At 49.7% G+C, this 14451-nt stretch overlaps 1 protein-coding gene across 1 annotated transcript in view; it reads right to left on the bottom strand.

Annotated features, from left to right (window-relative positions):
- Positions 1-14451, bottom strand: part of ZHX2 (zinc fingers and homeoboxes 2) — a 162440-nt gene that overhangs the window by 116951 nt on the left and 31038 nt on the right. The gene's annotated exons all lie outside the window — the stretch shown is intronic.

Below are 14451 nucleotides of genomic sequence, written 5' to 3'. Positions count from 1 at the left end.
ATGCAAATCTTCCCTCTGCTCACAAAACTCAAGGTCTCTGTGGCCTCTGTCTTCCCTTTTACCTGAAGGTATTGAAAGGGAGCTGGCTGGCTGTGGATCAGTGATCTGGGAAGAAAGGAGTGGTCTCAAATGGAATAGTCCTCCCGGTGTGTCCATTTTGCCAGATATGAGGAAGTCAGTCCCTCTCTTCCCAGCCCTAACTCTACGAAAAGCCATTAAGTGACAGAGACAGGAGACACTCTCTGTTGGCAAGTGTGAATGCTGCATTCTGTACCTCCAGCAGGGATGGAAATTGAGCTGCTTACTTGGTTGCCACCCCAAGGGACAGGAATGAAGCTCTAATGTGACAGCATTTCTGAAATGCATCTTTAAAATCCCAAACAGTCTCACTCCCCACCTGTAAAACCCACTAGGAATGTGCAAAATTAATTTGGCTAAATTCTACCCTGACTGGCTCTAACCATCCAATGCAAATGAAGTGATCAGGAGGTCACCAAATTGATAATTGTTTTGGAAAGGAGGGACTATGTAAGCTGTTGGGGTTGCAGCAGGATAGCTCTAAAAATGACTTTCAGCCTCATAAGTGCCTTCCAGGATGGGGTTGGAGATCAGTGAGGGGTCTGCTCCCACATGCTCAGGTGGCTTTTCATATGATGTTCTGTCATATTAAAAACTTAGTGTATTGCTGGGCGTGGCGGCACATGCCTGTAATCCCAGCAGCTCAGGAGGCTGAGGCAGGAGGATCTCCAGTTCAAAGTCAGCCTCAGCAAAAGCGAGGCGCTAAACAATTCAGTGAGATCCTGTCTCTAAATACAATACAAAATAGGGCTGGGGATATGGCTCAGTAGTCAAGTGCCCCTGAGTTCAATCCCTGGTCCCCACTCCCTTGCAAAAAAAAAAAAAAAAAAATCTTAACACGTCGAAGCCTCTCCATAGGGCATGTCTGGGCTCTCACTGTCTGTGACAAACCCACTTCTTCATCACCAACAAGAATCCCATTCACAATCTGTCCCTGTCATCCCATGTACAGTCCAGGGCCATTGCTACTTCAAATGCCACTTACCTTTTAGGTGTAGAAGGCCTAGCAAGATGAATTCCAGGTGGAGTCATTATTTTCTGTCCTCTTGGAACTCTTAAAAGTCAGACTGCTCAGGCCCAGAGCTATTGCTTTGCAACTGTTGTCAAATGAATTTGTTTGCATATTTGTCCTGCACCTGGTAAGTTCCTTAGTGCTTGAAGGCAGTACGGGGTCTTTTAGGCTAGGTCTGCACCAGGGCCCAAATGGAGGCACCTTCTTCTCCAGCTCCTACCACAAGGTGGGAGAATTCTCATACTGTTCTCATTCACATTTCTCACAATTTATATGGATGTATACAGCAGGCATGTACCCTAACGTGCATTACATAAAGTAAAGAAAAAACTATTATAGTTCATCAGTCAACTCTAACCACTCTTAAAACTTCTTGAATCTCTTAATGACAATAAAAGGTAAAAGACTGTTTAAATTCACATTTTGGAGATTTAAACAAATTTTGTTGGATTTGTGGATCTGGAGTTGAAATGTATCATAAGATGCCTTTGGAAGCTTGGAGAACTTGTGATTAACCTCTGCTTGGGTTGAATTCTGGCTCAGCTGCCTACCAGCTGTGTGACTTAGGGTAAGTTGGTTAACTTTTCTGACCTTGGGCATATCTGGATGCCTTGAAAAATGTTATTCTATTACTTACACATGTTATATTTCTTGTTTTACCTGATGTCCTCTGTAAGCATCTACCTTTATTATTACGTAGTCCTCACAGTCCTTGTAACCATCATTAAAACACTTGTTTAAAATTATCCGCAATCTCTGGCTCAAAGGTAAGTAAACATTTCCTTTTTTTTTTTTTTTCCTGAAATGCAGTTTTAATGACTGTTTAAAAAAAAGATCAACACCCTCCATTTGTAGTGGGTAGGTGAATTATAATCTGTCATCTCTTGGGCACTCTGCGTAAAATAAAAAAATCAGCTCACAAGACTGTGGTGGGGCCCACTCTCACTGTGTCCTGCTTATATTCCCGATGAGAACGGGCCACACGAGGTTTCGCAGGGCCGCCCGTCACCGCCAGGAAGGCAGGGGAACAGCTGAGGGGAAGCCACTGCCCCCCTCCGGGCATCTCTTGCTCTGCTTGTGCAGTACGGAGCTGCAGTCCCCGCACAGTGGCCCATGGAGCCTGGGTGCCCTCGGGTCACGTGAGGTATGCTGAGGGACAGCCCCTCCTGCGCTGAGCGAGATGCTGGTGGGGACACTGGTGGGTCAGGCCATGGCTTGCCCTCCTCTCAGGTTCGCTTTCTCTTTTATTCCCTGTGGCTTGGCTGGCATGAGGATGCCCTCACCCACGGTCGCTCCCGGGGTGTGTGTGCCTCCATGTCTCTCTCTCTTTCACACACACACACACACACACACACACACACACACACACACACACCCCAATATGCTACATTAGCACTTCCTCTCTCCAGTTCCAGAAAAGGCAGGAATTTTGTTTCATGCTCAGGTGAAAGATGACCCCCACTTGGCCATCAGTGTCCACTGTGCAGAGGTGTCCTTGCTCCCTGCTCATGGAGCCCCTCTCTCTTCCCAGTTCCACTCTCCTCATCCTGTCACCTTCCTTTTCCCTCCTAAAGATTCTGACTCTGAAGGCACACAGCTCTGGGCAAGCTTGCCCCAGTTACTAAACCTTGTTAGCCTCAGTTTTCTCATCTGTAAGGCAATATTACTAATCTATATTAGTGCAGGTGGAGTGTCCCTTACCGGAAATGCTTGGGACTAGAAACATTTCAGAATTTTGATTTTTCAAAAACAATTTTGGAATTTCTGCATAGACATAAGAAGGTATCTTAGGGATGAGACTCAAGTCTAAATATGAAATCCATTTATGCTTCATATGTGTCTAATAATACGGACTGAAAGTAATTCACATAATGATTTAAATTTGTACATGAAATAAAGTTTCAGGGTGTGTGATTTCCCACTGTGGCAGCATCTTATTAGCGCTCCAAAAATTTCAGATTTTGTGAAATTATGTCATTTGCAGGAAAATGGATGGAACTAGAGATCATCATGTTAAGGGAAATAAGTCAAACTCAGAAGGTCAAGGGTCATATGTGTTCTCTCATATGTGAGAGGAGAAAGGAGAAGAAACATGGGGAGGATCTCATGAAAATCAAAGGGAGATCAGTAGAGGAAAGGGACCAGGGAGGTGGGAGGCAGAGAGGGAGGGGAGGTGCTGGGGAATGACACCGGCCAAATTAAATTGTAACTTGTGAGCATGTACTAATATGTAATAGCAAATCCCATCATTATGTGCAACTACAACGCACCAATAAAAAAGGTGAAAAAAAAAGTTCGGATTTTGGAGCATTTCAGATTTTGGATTTTCAGATTAGAGATGCTCAACCTGTAAACTTTCTTCACAGAGTTGTGAGAATTAAGTAAAACAAGTACTGCACCGGGCACTGAAGTTGGTCCCAAGAAAGCACCCAAACGTTAGTGATTATTGACATTATTCTCATCATTAATTATATTAATTAATAACAACCTCATTAATCCACAAAACCTAAGATTCTCCCCCAGCTGGTAATTTTCTAAGTCTCCCCATTTCATATTTCCATCCTCTATCCAATTCTAAACCATTAGCTCCTGGTTCATTTTTCTTGTAAAATTAATAAATCCACCTGGAGAGCCAGGGGAATCTGTATCTACTCTCAGGGAAGAGTACAGCGGCCTGTGACCTTGAGCATGTTCTCGCTGGGTTCTCTCTCCCTTGCCTGAAGAATGAAGAGGTGGGACCTGGAGCGTATGTCCCCAAGCACCTTCTGGAAGCTTCTGCCTTTCAAAAGGCGTTCACTCCCTACACAGACCCTTTTGGCCAGAGCAGTGCCGTGCTCTGTGGGCAAGCACACACAGCCTGGTACCCGGCTCCAATCTCCACTTCTGTTTGCTCAGTGTCAGGATTCCAATCATGTCTACACTGCCTGGCGCCCCAACAGACCGTGAAAAGGCTGACCCAGGCCCTCTCCTAAAAAGAGGTTTTGAATTGGCATAAATCTCAGCTCTGTAAAGGCAGGAAGATGAACGGCAAGCTCTGCTGAAAATCTAGGACAAGGTTCTTTCTAGCAAGTCTCCAGGTACTGTTCAGGCAATTGCCGGATATCAGGAGCCTTAAAATATGCCCCCCGCCTGGCACAATGTCCCCTGGCTGCCAGGCTGAGGGCATTTCAGGCAGGAATGGTGAATTTTAAAACCACACAATTGCTAGTAGTTTGGAAAAACCTTTTGAAACACCATGCCAATCATTTAATTCATTTTCCTAGCCCCTTTTAAATGCAAAATATGCTAATATGTTGTTGGAGTGTCCAGCAAGGAGACCTGTTGGGAACTGGGGCCTCTCTCGGCTGGAGGTTAAACGGAGGGCTGGTGGGAATGGGGCGCTGGGAGAATAATGGTCCATTTTCCTTCCAGGGAAGAAAATAAGGCTGATGCCACCAGCTCAAATGTTTCTTTGTGTTTCCTTGGGCTGCAGAAGGTGTGAGTGCCCTCAGAGCCACAGATTCGGTCATAATGGGCTTTTTTCCCACTCTGAGCCCAAGCCCTGCCCCTGGTAAGTGAGATGGGTCCTTGAGTACACTGTTAACTTCTCCTAGTGAGTAGGAGACAACGAAGGAGGGAACAGAAAGAGGGTGAGAGAGAAATTCACAGCTCAGAGGAGTGAATTAATTTAGGCTGGAAGGGGCTGGTGCAGCATGGTTTTTGACAGATGGTTCCGCTCTGCTCTTTGCAGGACTCCATTTCTCTTACCTGCATAAAGTGGAGGATAAATTACAGGCCAGGGGTCTCTCTCAGAGCTTTGAGGTGAAGCAGCTTCTTCATCAAATGTTATAATCATTTCGTCAAAAACCACAGGCTTTTTCTGCCCACTTCATAACTGATTCCAAAATGTCATTAAAAGTTCCAGCTGAAGGCTGCTTAATAAGCACATATTGCTGGGTACTATTCTGTACACCCAGCCCTGTGCCAGGCCTGGGTGGGGTGGGGTGGGGTGGGGTAACACAGACATACAACCTGTGGCTCTAGTCCTCTGCAGTTATCCTTAGATGAGTGAGTACTATCTTCCAGGGACAACTGTGTGCTTAGCATAAACATGTGCCTTGACTGCAGTGGGAGAGACACACATCCACATATAACAAAAGAAGTTAGGCACAGGCGGCAGCAGGCCCTCCTCTCCACGTATGGAAGCCAGATGCAACGTACTGGGTCTCTGGCTCAGGGCTTGCAAATCGGTAGCTGATGCTGGGTCTGGGCCCCAGACATGTTTTCTTTGACCTGTGTAATGGCTTGAACCTTTTGGAAAGGTCTCCTAGAAATCAAGAGTCCCAACTTTCCTTGGAAAAATAAAAGGGGACTAGCAAGCATCACGGAGCCCATCTTCCTGCCGGGCAGTGGTCAGCTGGAGCTCACCTGGCACCTTCCCTACTAGACTGAGTGTGGGCTCCCCTTTGCCAAGGTCAACATCGCTCTGCTCTCCACCTCTGGCTAGCCTCCCTCATCCAAGTCACTTGTCTGGCTTTTGGACACATCTGAATTTACAGGGCTAGCCCAGATCAGTCCTCTTCCTTTGCAAATGAAGATCTGAGGCTGAGTGTGAGAGAAGTACAGACTTGAACCTGGGTCTCTGCTAGACTCCTCTGCCGTCGATTACTCCACTGTGCCGTTAAGGACAACATGGGGGCACAGGGTGTGTTAGGCACAGCAGAACTGTCAAAATTACCTGCTTAATGAATGAACAGAAGGCCCAGGCCAGGCCTCTGGTTCTGGAGTGCATGGAGAGGCTGTGTTGAGCAGGAAGGAGGCCGTGGAAGAAGAGCAGCCCCAAAGAGCCCAGGTTCTCGGCTTAGGACCTGGAACTCTATGTATTCAGTTTTGTTTATTTACGACTTTTGAAATGTATTTTTATTATAACATAGAACATGTACAGAAAAGCACACAACACTTAGGCATAGAAACTGATTTAAATTGTTTCTGATTCTTTTTTTTTTTTTTTTGCTTCTATTTTCTTTCCAAAATCTATCAGAGTGTTCTCACTTTGCACTCACTGCAGAGTAAGAAGTCAACCTGACATGGGAGGGTGGGACTAATAGGGTGCAACCCGCTGGGAGACTGGGGCCCAGGCCCCACCTCAGACCCTGGGGAAGGCAGTTTGCCCTCTCTGAACCTCAGGTGGAGCCAATTTTCTGGATTCTGCGAGGCTCTGCAGATGATGGAAACTGCTAGCGTGTCTGCCAATGACACTGATGTAATCACTCCCTAGCTGACGCGGGAAGCAGACGGTTGCTGTGGCTACAGTAGAAGGACAGAGTCTGCCAGAAGCGGGCGGCAGAGTCTACAACAGGTCACTCCACGTAAGAGAACCCAAATGGGCGAGGGCGTCACCCGAAAACCCAGAACTGAAGCCCCAGCCTCCAAAGTGACGGTATGTGGAGAAGAGAGGTTTAGGCGAGGCAAAGAGGGTAGGGCCTGGGGATGGGGTCAGAGCCCCCCGGAGGAAGGAAGGAGAGTGGGCTCTGTCTCCCTGCCGGGTGGGGATGCAAATCAACACGAGGGCCCTCCCTCGGGCCAAACCTGCCTGCACCTCGACCTTGGACTTGCCTGAGCTTCTGGGCCTTGAGAAGGATGCCCTGTTTGCCACCTAATCGTCACCTCGTTATGGCACCAAGCTGACCAAGACAAGCTGTTGTTGAGAAGGACACTCACAGGCCTCAGGCTCAGAGCCCTCCTTGGCAGGTGACCACACAGCTCAGGAGAGGGGCGCGGCTTGCCCAAGGTCTGATCTAGACTACTAACCCACGCCTGCAGGTTTTCCCTTCAGCCTTGATTCAGGCCTGACCTGAGGTGGGAGAGATGCTTCTCCGGGCTACTCACAGGGGCCCTAGAAGTGTTTAAGTGTTCGACACAGTCCACGTGAGGCACGCCTGCATGCGCCAGTCTGAATCTGGCACTGTAGCCCAAGAGAATGGGCTGAATAACCAATCTGAAACACCCACCCTGTGATCAGCAGGCACACAGCGCTACTCCGTTGCTCAGCCTATGAAAGTAAGATGAATTAACTTGTTGAATGTAAATAGCTCACAGAAATTTTAATTTTTTTTTTTTGTAATCCAGTTGTACTATTTGAATATGCCAGGTGACTAAAAGTACGGAAGTGGCTGGGGTCTCTTCGGAATCCCACGAGGCCTGGTCCCATGGTGGAGCTCAAGTGTCAAGATCTGGGGGCATCCCCTTTGTTCCCTGAACGAGAATGGGGACAGGGTGCCGTGAAGTAGAGGTGAGGGCTTCTCCCTCAGATTGGGAAACCACCTGAACTATGACTCATTAAATGACAGAGTGTGCTGATGGTTGGGCCCAAAGAGGACCAAGCCCTGGCCACGAGGAAGTCATGGCCTAGGTGGGCCAGCTGATGAGCCAGATGGAAAATTAAGTGACAAGTACCACAGCACTGGGGCACAGGAGGTCCTGGGGCCCCAGGGAGACTGGGTTGGCCTGAGACAGATGGCGTGATGACAGGTGTGGCCGGCAGAATAGTGCCCTGTGCCCTGCAAATGTGCCAGTCCTAGTCCCTGGGACCCGTGAATAAGTTCCTTTATGTGGCAGAAGAGACTTTGCAGATGTGATTAGGAGAAAGCTGGGGATGGGGAGATTACCCTGGCTCGTCCAGTGGCCTCAACATATTCGCAAAGTCCTTCTAAGTGAACAAATGAGGCAGGAGAGTCGATGTTGAACCCATTAGGCTTGAGGAAGGCCCAGGTGGCCATTTCTGGCTTTGACAATTGAAAGGGGCGGTCAGTCAAGGAAAACAAACCGCCTCTGGAAGATGGCAAAGTCCAGGAAACAGATCATCTCCCAGAGCCTGCAGAAGGAACAGCCTCGTCCACACCCCGATTTGAGCTCAGCGAGACCCAATTCAGTCTTCTAAACTATAGAACCAGCAGATAATAAAGTTGGGTCAGTTCACCTCACCACGTGTGTGGTCATTCGCTACAGCAGCTGCAGGAAAGTCCTCCAAGAGAGCCAGACAGAAATGGGCGACATGGAGAAGCAGTGGTGCCAGCTACCCTCTTTGAATCTCTGAAAAACAAGAGCTCTGGCATAGGCAGTCTCTACGGTCCCTTCCAGTTCTGGTGGAAGACGGGAGACGCCACTGTACTGCAAGTGTTGACAGAAAACAGCATGTTCCAGAACATGTCTGGTGGGATTTAAGTTCTCTGGGCTGTTGAGGAGAGTTGGTCAGAAAGGGAGCAAATCATTGTTTGCCTCATAATGCAGTGTTGACCACAGGCGTCCACGGGAAGTGGACAGACCAGGGCCCTGCTCTCATGGAGTTCGGATCTGGGAGCTAGCTGGGAGCTAGCTGGGACCTCGAACTACTGCTGAAATCTCAATGCGTCCTTCCAAAGTTCATGTGTTAGGAACTTAATTCCTAAATCCATATGCTAATGGATCACATGAAGTCATGAGGAACGGACCCCATGATGGCATCAGGGCCCTAGAAGAAGAGAGAGACTTGAGTTAGCAGTTTGCTCTGTCTCATGCCTGCAGCCATGTTATGAGTGGCAAGAAGACCCTCACCAGGGACCTTAGACTTCCATGCTCTTGGATGTCCAGTCTTCAGACATGAGCTACATAAACCTGTAGTCTTTATAAATTACCCCGTCTGTGATATTACCTAGTCTGTGGACCAGGATAACTGGTAAATAAACAAGCTAATCTCTTGGTCCTAGGGCTAGGAAGAAAAGGAAAGCTGGTGATGACAAAGAACAGGTTTCTGAAGAGTGGTCAAGCCTGGCCTCCCAGTGTCAGATCTGACCTGGGTCTGGCTGATAAGATGCAGCAGACAGGAAAGAAAAAGGGAAAAGGCTGAAATAATGCTGAGCTAAACAAAGCTGAACAGAATTATATATGGAGGAATCCTGAGCATTTGTGTGTATGAATTGATTTATGTTCTTATTTGACACAGTGTTTTATTAAACCAGACGGTATTCTAGAGAGACTAGTGAACAAAACAGACAAAGTTCCTACAGTGTGCAGCATCATTATAGTGGGAAAAGCAGGTAATGCAAAAGTAAATAGCTAAATACAGGACCAGATGCAAAAGCCCTCTGAAGGGCAGAGCAGTTTGAAGGGACAGAGGTGGCAATGGTGGCTTCCACAGCAGCTTGGGGAGACCCTTCACAGGTGTTGATACCTGGGTGGAGACTAACGTGCAGGGTGCACCAGTGTGCAACATTTTCCAAACTGAGGTGACAACGGAACCCTTTTGTCACAGAGATTCTTGCAGAACTCTGTTCATCAGATCACACTTTGAGAAGTGCTGGGAAGGAGAGAGTTGAAGTAGGAAGCTGGCCTGTTCACACCCCAAAAGACCTGGATTCTCATGTTAGGATGTGGACTCTGAACCTTCCAAATGCAAAGTAAGATTTTTCGTGCAGGAGTCCACCCCTTCAAATGGACAGCAGGAAATGGGGATGCCGGGGAGTCCTCTGCTCAAGTTCAGGATTGACAGAACACAGTGCACACTCTCGTTGGCTGGCCTGGAGTCACCCTGGGGCTCTGGGACTCATGAAACTGAAGGCCACATTGCACCCTGGGTTAGATGAGATGGTCTCTGGCCATGAGCAGATGCTGGCTTTTTGCATGTGTGAGAGAGCAGAGTGAGAGAACAGGGCTCCTTCTCCTTGGACACTGTGCCATAAAACACATTTATTTTTTTAAAGTGCATTCGAGAGATGATGATCAAGGTCCACATTTCTGAGGATCTTACCCATGTCCCTTTTCAGTCTTGGGTAAGGAAGACAAGTTACATTCAAACACCACAACAGGACCCAGGACCTTGATTGGGCACAGCTTGTATTCAGAACAGATGCCCCGAGAGGGTTACTAACGCTCTCCCCCAGGAATCCACAGGGGATTTCACAGAAAACGAACCACCTGTCCCTGCAACGTCCTTTCCTGTCTAGAGGAGGCTGTCTGGACTTTCTCACAGCTCAAATTGGATGAGGCCCATTATGTATTCAAGTCCTGCCGCAGGAGCCTTCCAGCCTGCCCTCCTGCGCACTGCCTGCCTGGCTCCGGAGGAAACGCCTGTGTGCGAGCAGCCTGCTCCGATGCCAGGTTGGTGTCTGCCGGAGCACCTCGCTGAGAGCCCGGCCAGGCCTCACCTGGCAGGTGGTGACGCCACTCATGTTCCACGCTGCCTTGGCTAGCAGCCAATGCAGAGACAGATGGGAACAGTCTGTTCCCAGGGCTGCCACTTTCCCAGGAGGGGAGGGTTGGGCACCGGGTCCCTCTCCCTGCCCCTCATCACCATCGCGTCCCTGGTCATCTTCGCAGTTCAGCTTGGTACCACTTCTTCTGGGAAGCTGTCTCCACCGGGGCAAATCCTGCCATTTTGGGTTCCATGGGCATATCATGCCTCCCTGTGTGAACACCTGAGATGGCTTCAAACCCCGGGTCTGCCACTGATGGGTCCTCGAACAAGTCCCATTGCCTTCCCTGACTTCAGTTACTGAAGGACACAGGTGGGGAAGGTGCTCTTTTAGGCCCTCTGGAGTTCCCCTCCCCAAAACAAGAGCCACAGTCGTGGCAGCCTGGTGCAGGTCTTGGCCCAGGAAGAATCCCTTTCCCTGGTGGGTCTTTCATTTGCTTAGCATTAACATGATGGGGGAAGCTACAGTGTTGATTTCCAAGCTTTCTAAAGGCATGGAATCCATTTTTAAAAAGCAAACTAATACCTAAAATAAGTAAAAGTACAACTGCTTCGTTTGGCATTTCTGCTCTGGTCCCCCCAAACACCCTCCTCCAGCAAGATCCTTGAAGTAGTTTCAAGACCGTTGGTTCTAAGACCAACGGTCACTCCAAGGCTAACACTATCAATTTCCACTGTGCACCTGCTCACCCCTCACCACTGCCTCCTGTGGGCTCCTAGGATCTCTCTGTGCAGCACTGGATATGGAACAGGGCCTCTTGCACATACTGGGCAAGCACTCTACCACTGAGCTGCACCCCAGCTCTGGATCTTTTGAGGAGTGTCCAAAAGATATGAAAATTTGCCTACTCCCCCCCCTTTTTTAAATGCTTGATTCCAAATGTTGGTCCAGTGGATGTAAGAAATGAGAATTCTGAGGGTAGGAAAGAAGAGGTAGAACTTTGACCCACGTCCAAATCCCTGCCAAGCAAACGAACCACTGCTGAAACAAAGGGACATAAGCAACGGCCAGCCATGCTGCCCGAGCCCAGAGGAGGCAGAGTCAGCCATGGAGGCCGTCCCAGCTCTCAGAGGCCCCCGGTCTCTCTGTCCTGTCACACAGCCCAGTCGAACTCTAGTTTCTACCCAGACAGGGCTGGGCAGCAAATCAGGAGAGCTGGTGGCTGGTTCCCAGGAGCAATAGCAGGGTCAAGGACATAGTCAAGGACTTGTGGTCTCAGCTGAAGCAGCTGCCCCTGCTCCAGAACTCAGAATGGCTGCAACAGCTCCCTTCCATCCTGGTATCCAGGTGTGAATGGCTGGGTGGTTTCTCCAGTCAGACCTGCTCACTCCGTATTTCTTTATTTTCTAAAACCTTCCATAGACAGAAGCAAAACACTGTGTGGAGAGCCAAACACACACAGAAGTTTCTGGAAGCCCCTGCTTCCTGTGTCATGGAGACACAAAAACACACTAAGAAACGCTCTGGCAGAGGGCTCTGGGGACAGGCCTTTGTGGGCACCTGACTGTAGGTTTTGATGTGGAAACTGGAGCAGCCGACCTTTCAGAACCAGAGAGAAACCTCTCGTGCTCCGAGGCCGCCCATCTCTATTATTTCTTTCTCTGACAGGCTCCGGAGCGTCTCTGAAGCCATCTCTTGAGTTGGGCTTCCTTTCGTTTCCTTCCATGCTGGTGCAGCTTATAAAAATGCACCGATTTCAGTAGCTGCTCTGCTACCGGAACGCGCCCCCTCCTCAGCCCACCGCCTGGCGACGTTCTCCTTATCAGTCCCGCGACACAGGCCAGCATCTCCCTCCCCCTACTCCCCGCCTCCTTGTCCTGCTCAGTCCCCTTGAATTTAACTGTCAGCCCTCCAGTGACAGACACAGCAAGTTGGAAGGGGAGGGAGGCGGGTGCTATTTATAATTCGGCGGCGTTCGCCCTCAGAACACGGCCATTTATTCCAGGCTGCCTGCCAGAGGCCCACATTCCCTTGGCTCTATATATGGGCCTCTCCACAGGCCCATGTGCCACATCCTCGCTCCAAGGGGCCTCAGGCGAATCAGGAAGGTAAGGCCAGCCCTGCTCCTCCAGCGCCAGCCCCAGCCTGGACTCCTCTACAGGGTTCTCTGAGATGCAGAGGAGTGAGGGACCCTGGGGTACAGGCCTGACAAGGCTTGGACAGCAGCCGGCATTCCCCCAGGGTTTGAATAAGAATAGCGAGGAAAAATGTATTCTCGCTCTAAAACATTAGATCACCCTTGCTTTTTGCCAAGTGGTTTTCAATTGTTTTCCACTGTTTTCAGTGATGTGACTGAGGGCCATGGTAGCCTCACCAGCCCCCAAGGACCCAAAAGCTGGATTTATGGAGCCCTGTCCTGCAATAGGGAGATGGGAGGGGAAGCCAGGGAGGGTGGGCCTTCCAGCCCAGGCGAGGGTGTGGGGCTTTTGCCAAGCAGGCACTTTCTACAGGCTGGTGGCTTTGATTAGCATGCATTAGGACAGAGAGAGAAAGGTGTCTGGCCTCCCGTGGGTCCTTGGATGTGACTGCCCCTCACGGCCTCTGGAAGACAGGCCTGGGGCAGAGGAAGACCCGTCCTGCTAAGTGCCCGCTGCAGAACCATCTCCTCTCCTACCTTTCTATGCAGATGCCTGTGGGGCCAGGCTGGGACCCCAAATAGGCCAGAGTCCCTGTGGAGCAGGACCCTTGGAAACCCTTCTCCAATTTCACGTGGACAAATTTACTTTGGTTTCTGGGATAGTGTTTTGAAAACTTCCTTCAACAGTTGTCTGCAGGGGGCACAGGTGGGTCCTGGCCTAGCTGCTTGGATGCCAGACAAACACTCTTTTTAAAGTCTCGATTATCTCTTCTCCTCTTTTCAAATCAAGTTCAAGTCCTCCCTCTGAAAAGCTTTCTGTGGCCATCTGGATATCTATTCCTTAGGATGGTGAGCATCTATGTTATGAATACTAAGAGTGACAGTTTGGATCGATGCAGCTCTCACTCTGTGCCAACCACCTAGATGCAGCAGGTTAACACCTTCAGATCGCCCCTGCAAGATGAGTGTTAGTTTTCAGGAGAGGAAAGAGGTGCAGAGAGGTCAGGCAGGGTGGTCAAGGTCACCAGGCAGGTAAGGAGCAGGTCCCAGGTGCATCCAGCTTCTCACACCAATCTCTCTGCTGCAGGTGCTGGTTCCTGTCATTCACATCTGTGGTCTTTGCTCTTTGTATGGCGTCACTGTATCTTCTTCAGTGCTAGTCTCCTGTCTGTCCAGAGGGCCCTGGAGCTTTTGCAGGTGGAGACCAAGTCTTAAATGTCTTGTCTCTTCCTTCTCTCCCACCTGAGCACTGAGAACCAACTAGACCCATGGAAAACCTTCCCTCTTGCTGGGGTCCTTTGTCTGTGCGCACCTTCTACCTGTGAGCGCTCTTCATTGCCGCCTGCCTCTAGCGGGGCAGCCTGGGACCCTCCCCGAGCAGCCACAGTCCCAAATCCACCCTACAGTTTCTCCTGCTTGTGACAGCTATGGGGCTGGCACTTGAGCAGGGAAAGCAGCAGCAGCAGCAGGAGCTGATCAATTCCTAAGCAACGAAGATCCTGTTTTCATGCAAACGTCCTCGGCATTAAAACAAAAACAAATTCCTCACAGGGCGCGTCCTGGATGCCAAGTCTCTTCACAAGACACGTTTTTAAAGCAAGGTTGTGCGCCTGCGTGAGCGAGCGAGGAGCAGGAACTGGGAGGAGAGCTGCCTCCCGGTGCCGTCCTTGCAACCTCACGGTCAGCCCACAGCTAACCACAGTCACATCCCATTTGACAGACGAGGAAACAGGCAGTAGAGGGAGAGACTGTCCAGTGTCTATCGGCTGGCATGGCAGCAAGGGCACCTGGCCAGGTCTGACTGCAGCTGGACTGCTTCTGACACAGACTCAGGTACCCAGTGTGATTGTATTCATCTTCCAGAAACTGGGACAGACTGTGAATGTCTCGGATGATGTAGGCAAAACTGCTGCATTTAAAAGATGGATGGTGCGTGTCTCTCCTTACAACAAACCTGTCCTGGGTGTGAATCTGGATGAACCAAGAGAATGGACTCTATCGGGGTTAGTGTACGATGCCCACAAAAGGCTCGGGAGGGACAGTCCCTGACTCCTGTGGCTCTGAACATGAGCCTG

This window comes from Sciurus vulgaris (assembly GCF_902686455.1).
Source record: "Sciurus vulgaris genome assembly, chromosome: 1".
Classification (NCBI taxonomy): domain Eukaryota; kingdom Metazoa; phylum Chordata; class Mammalia; order Rodentia; family Sciuridae; genus Sciurus; species Sciurus vulgaris.
The sequence above is the reverse complement of the archived record's forward strand: the minus strand, read 5'-3'. Positions and strand labels throughout refer to the sequence as shown.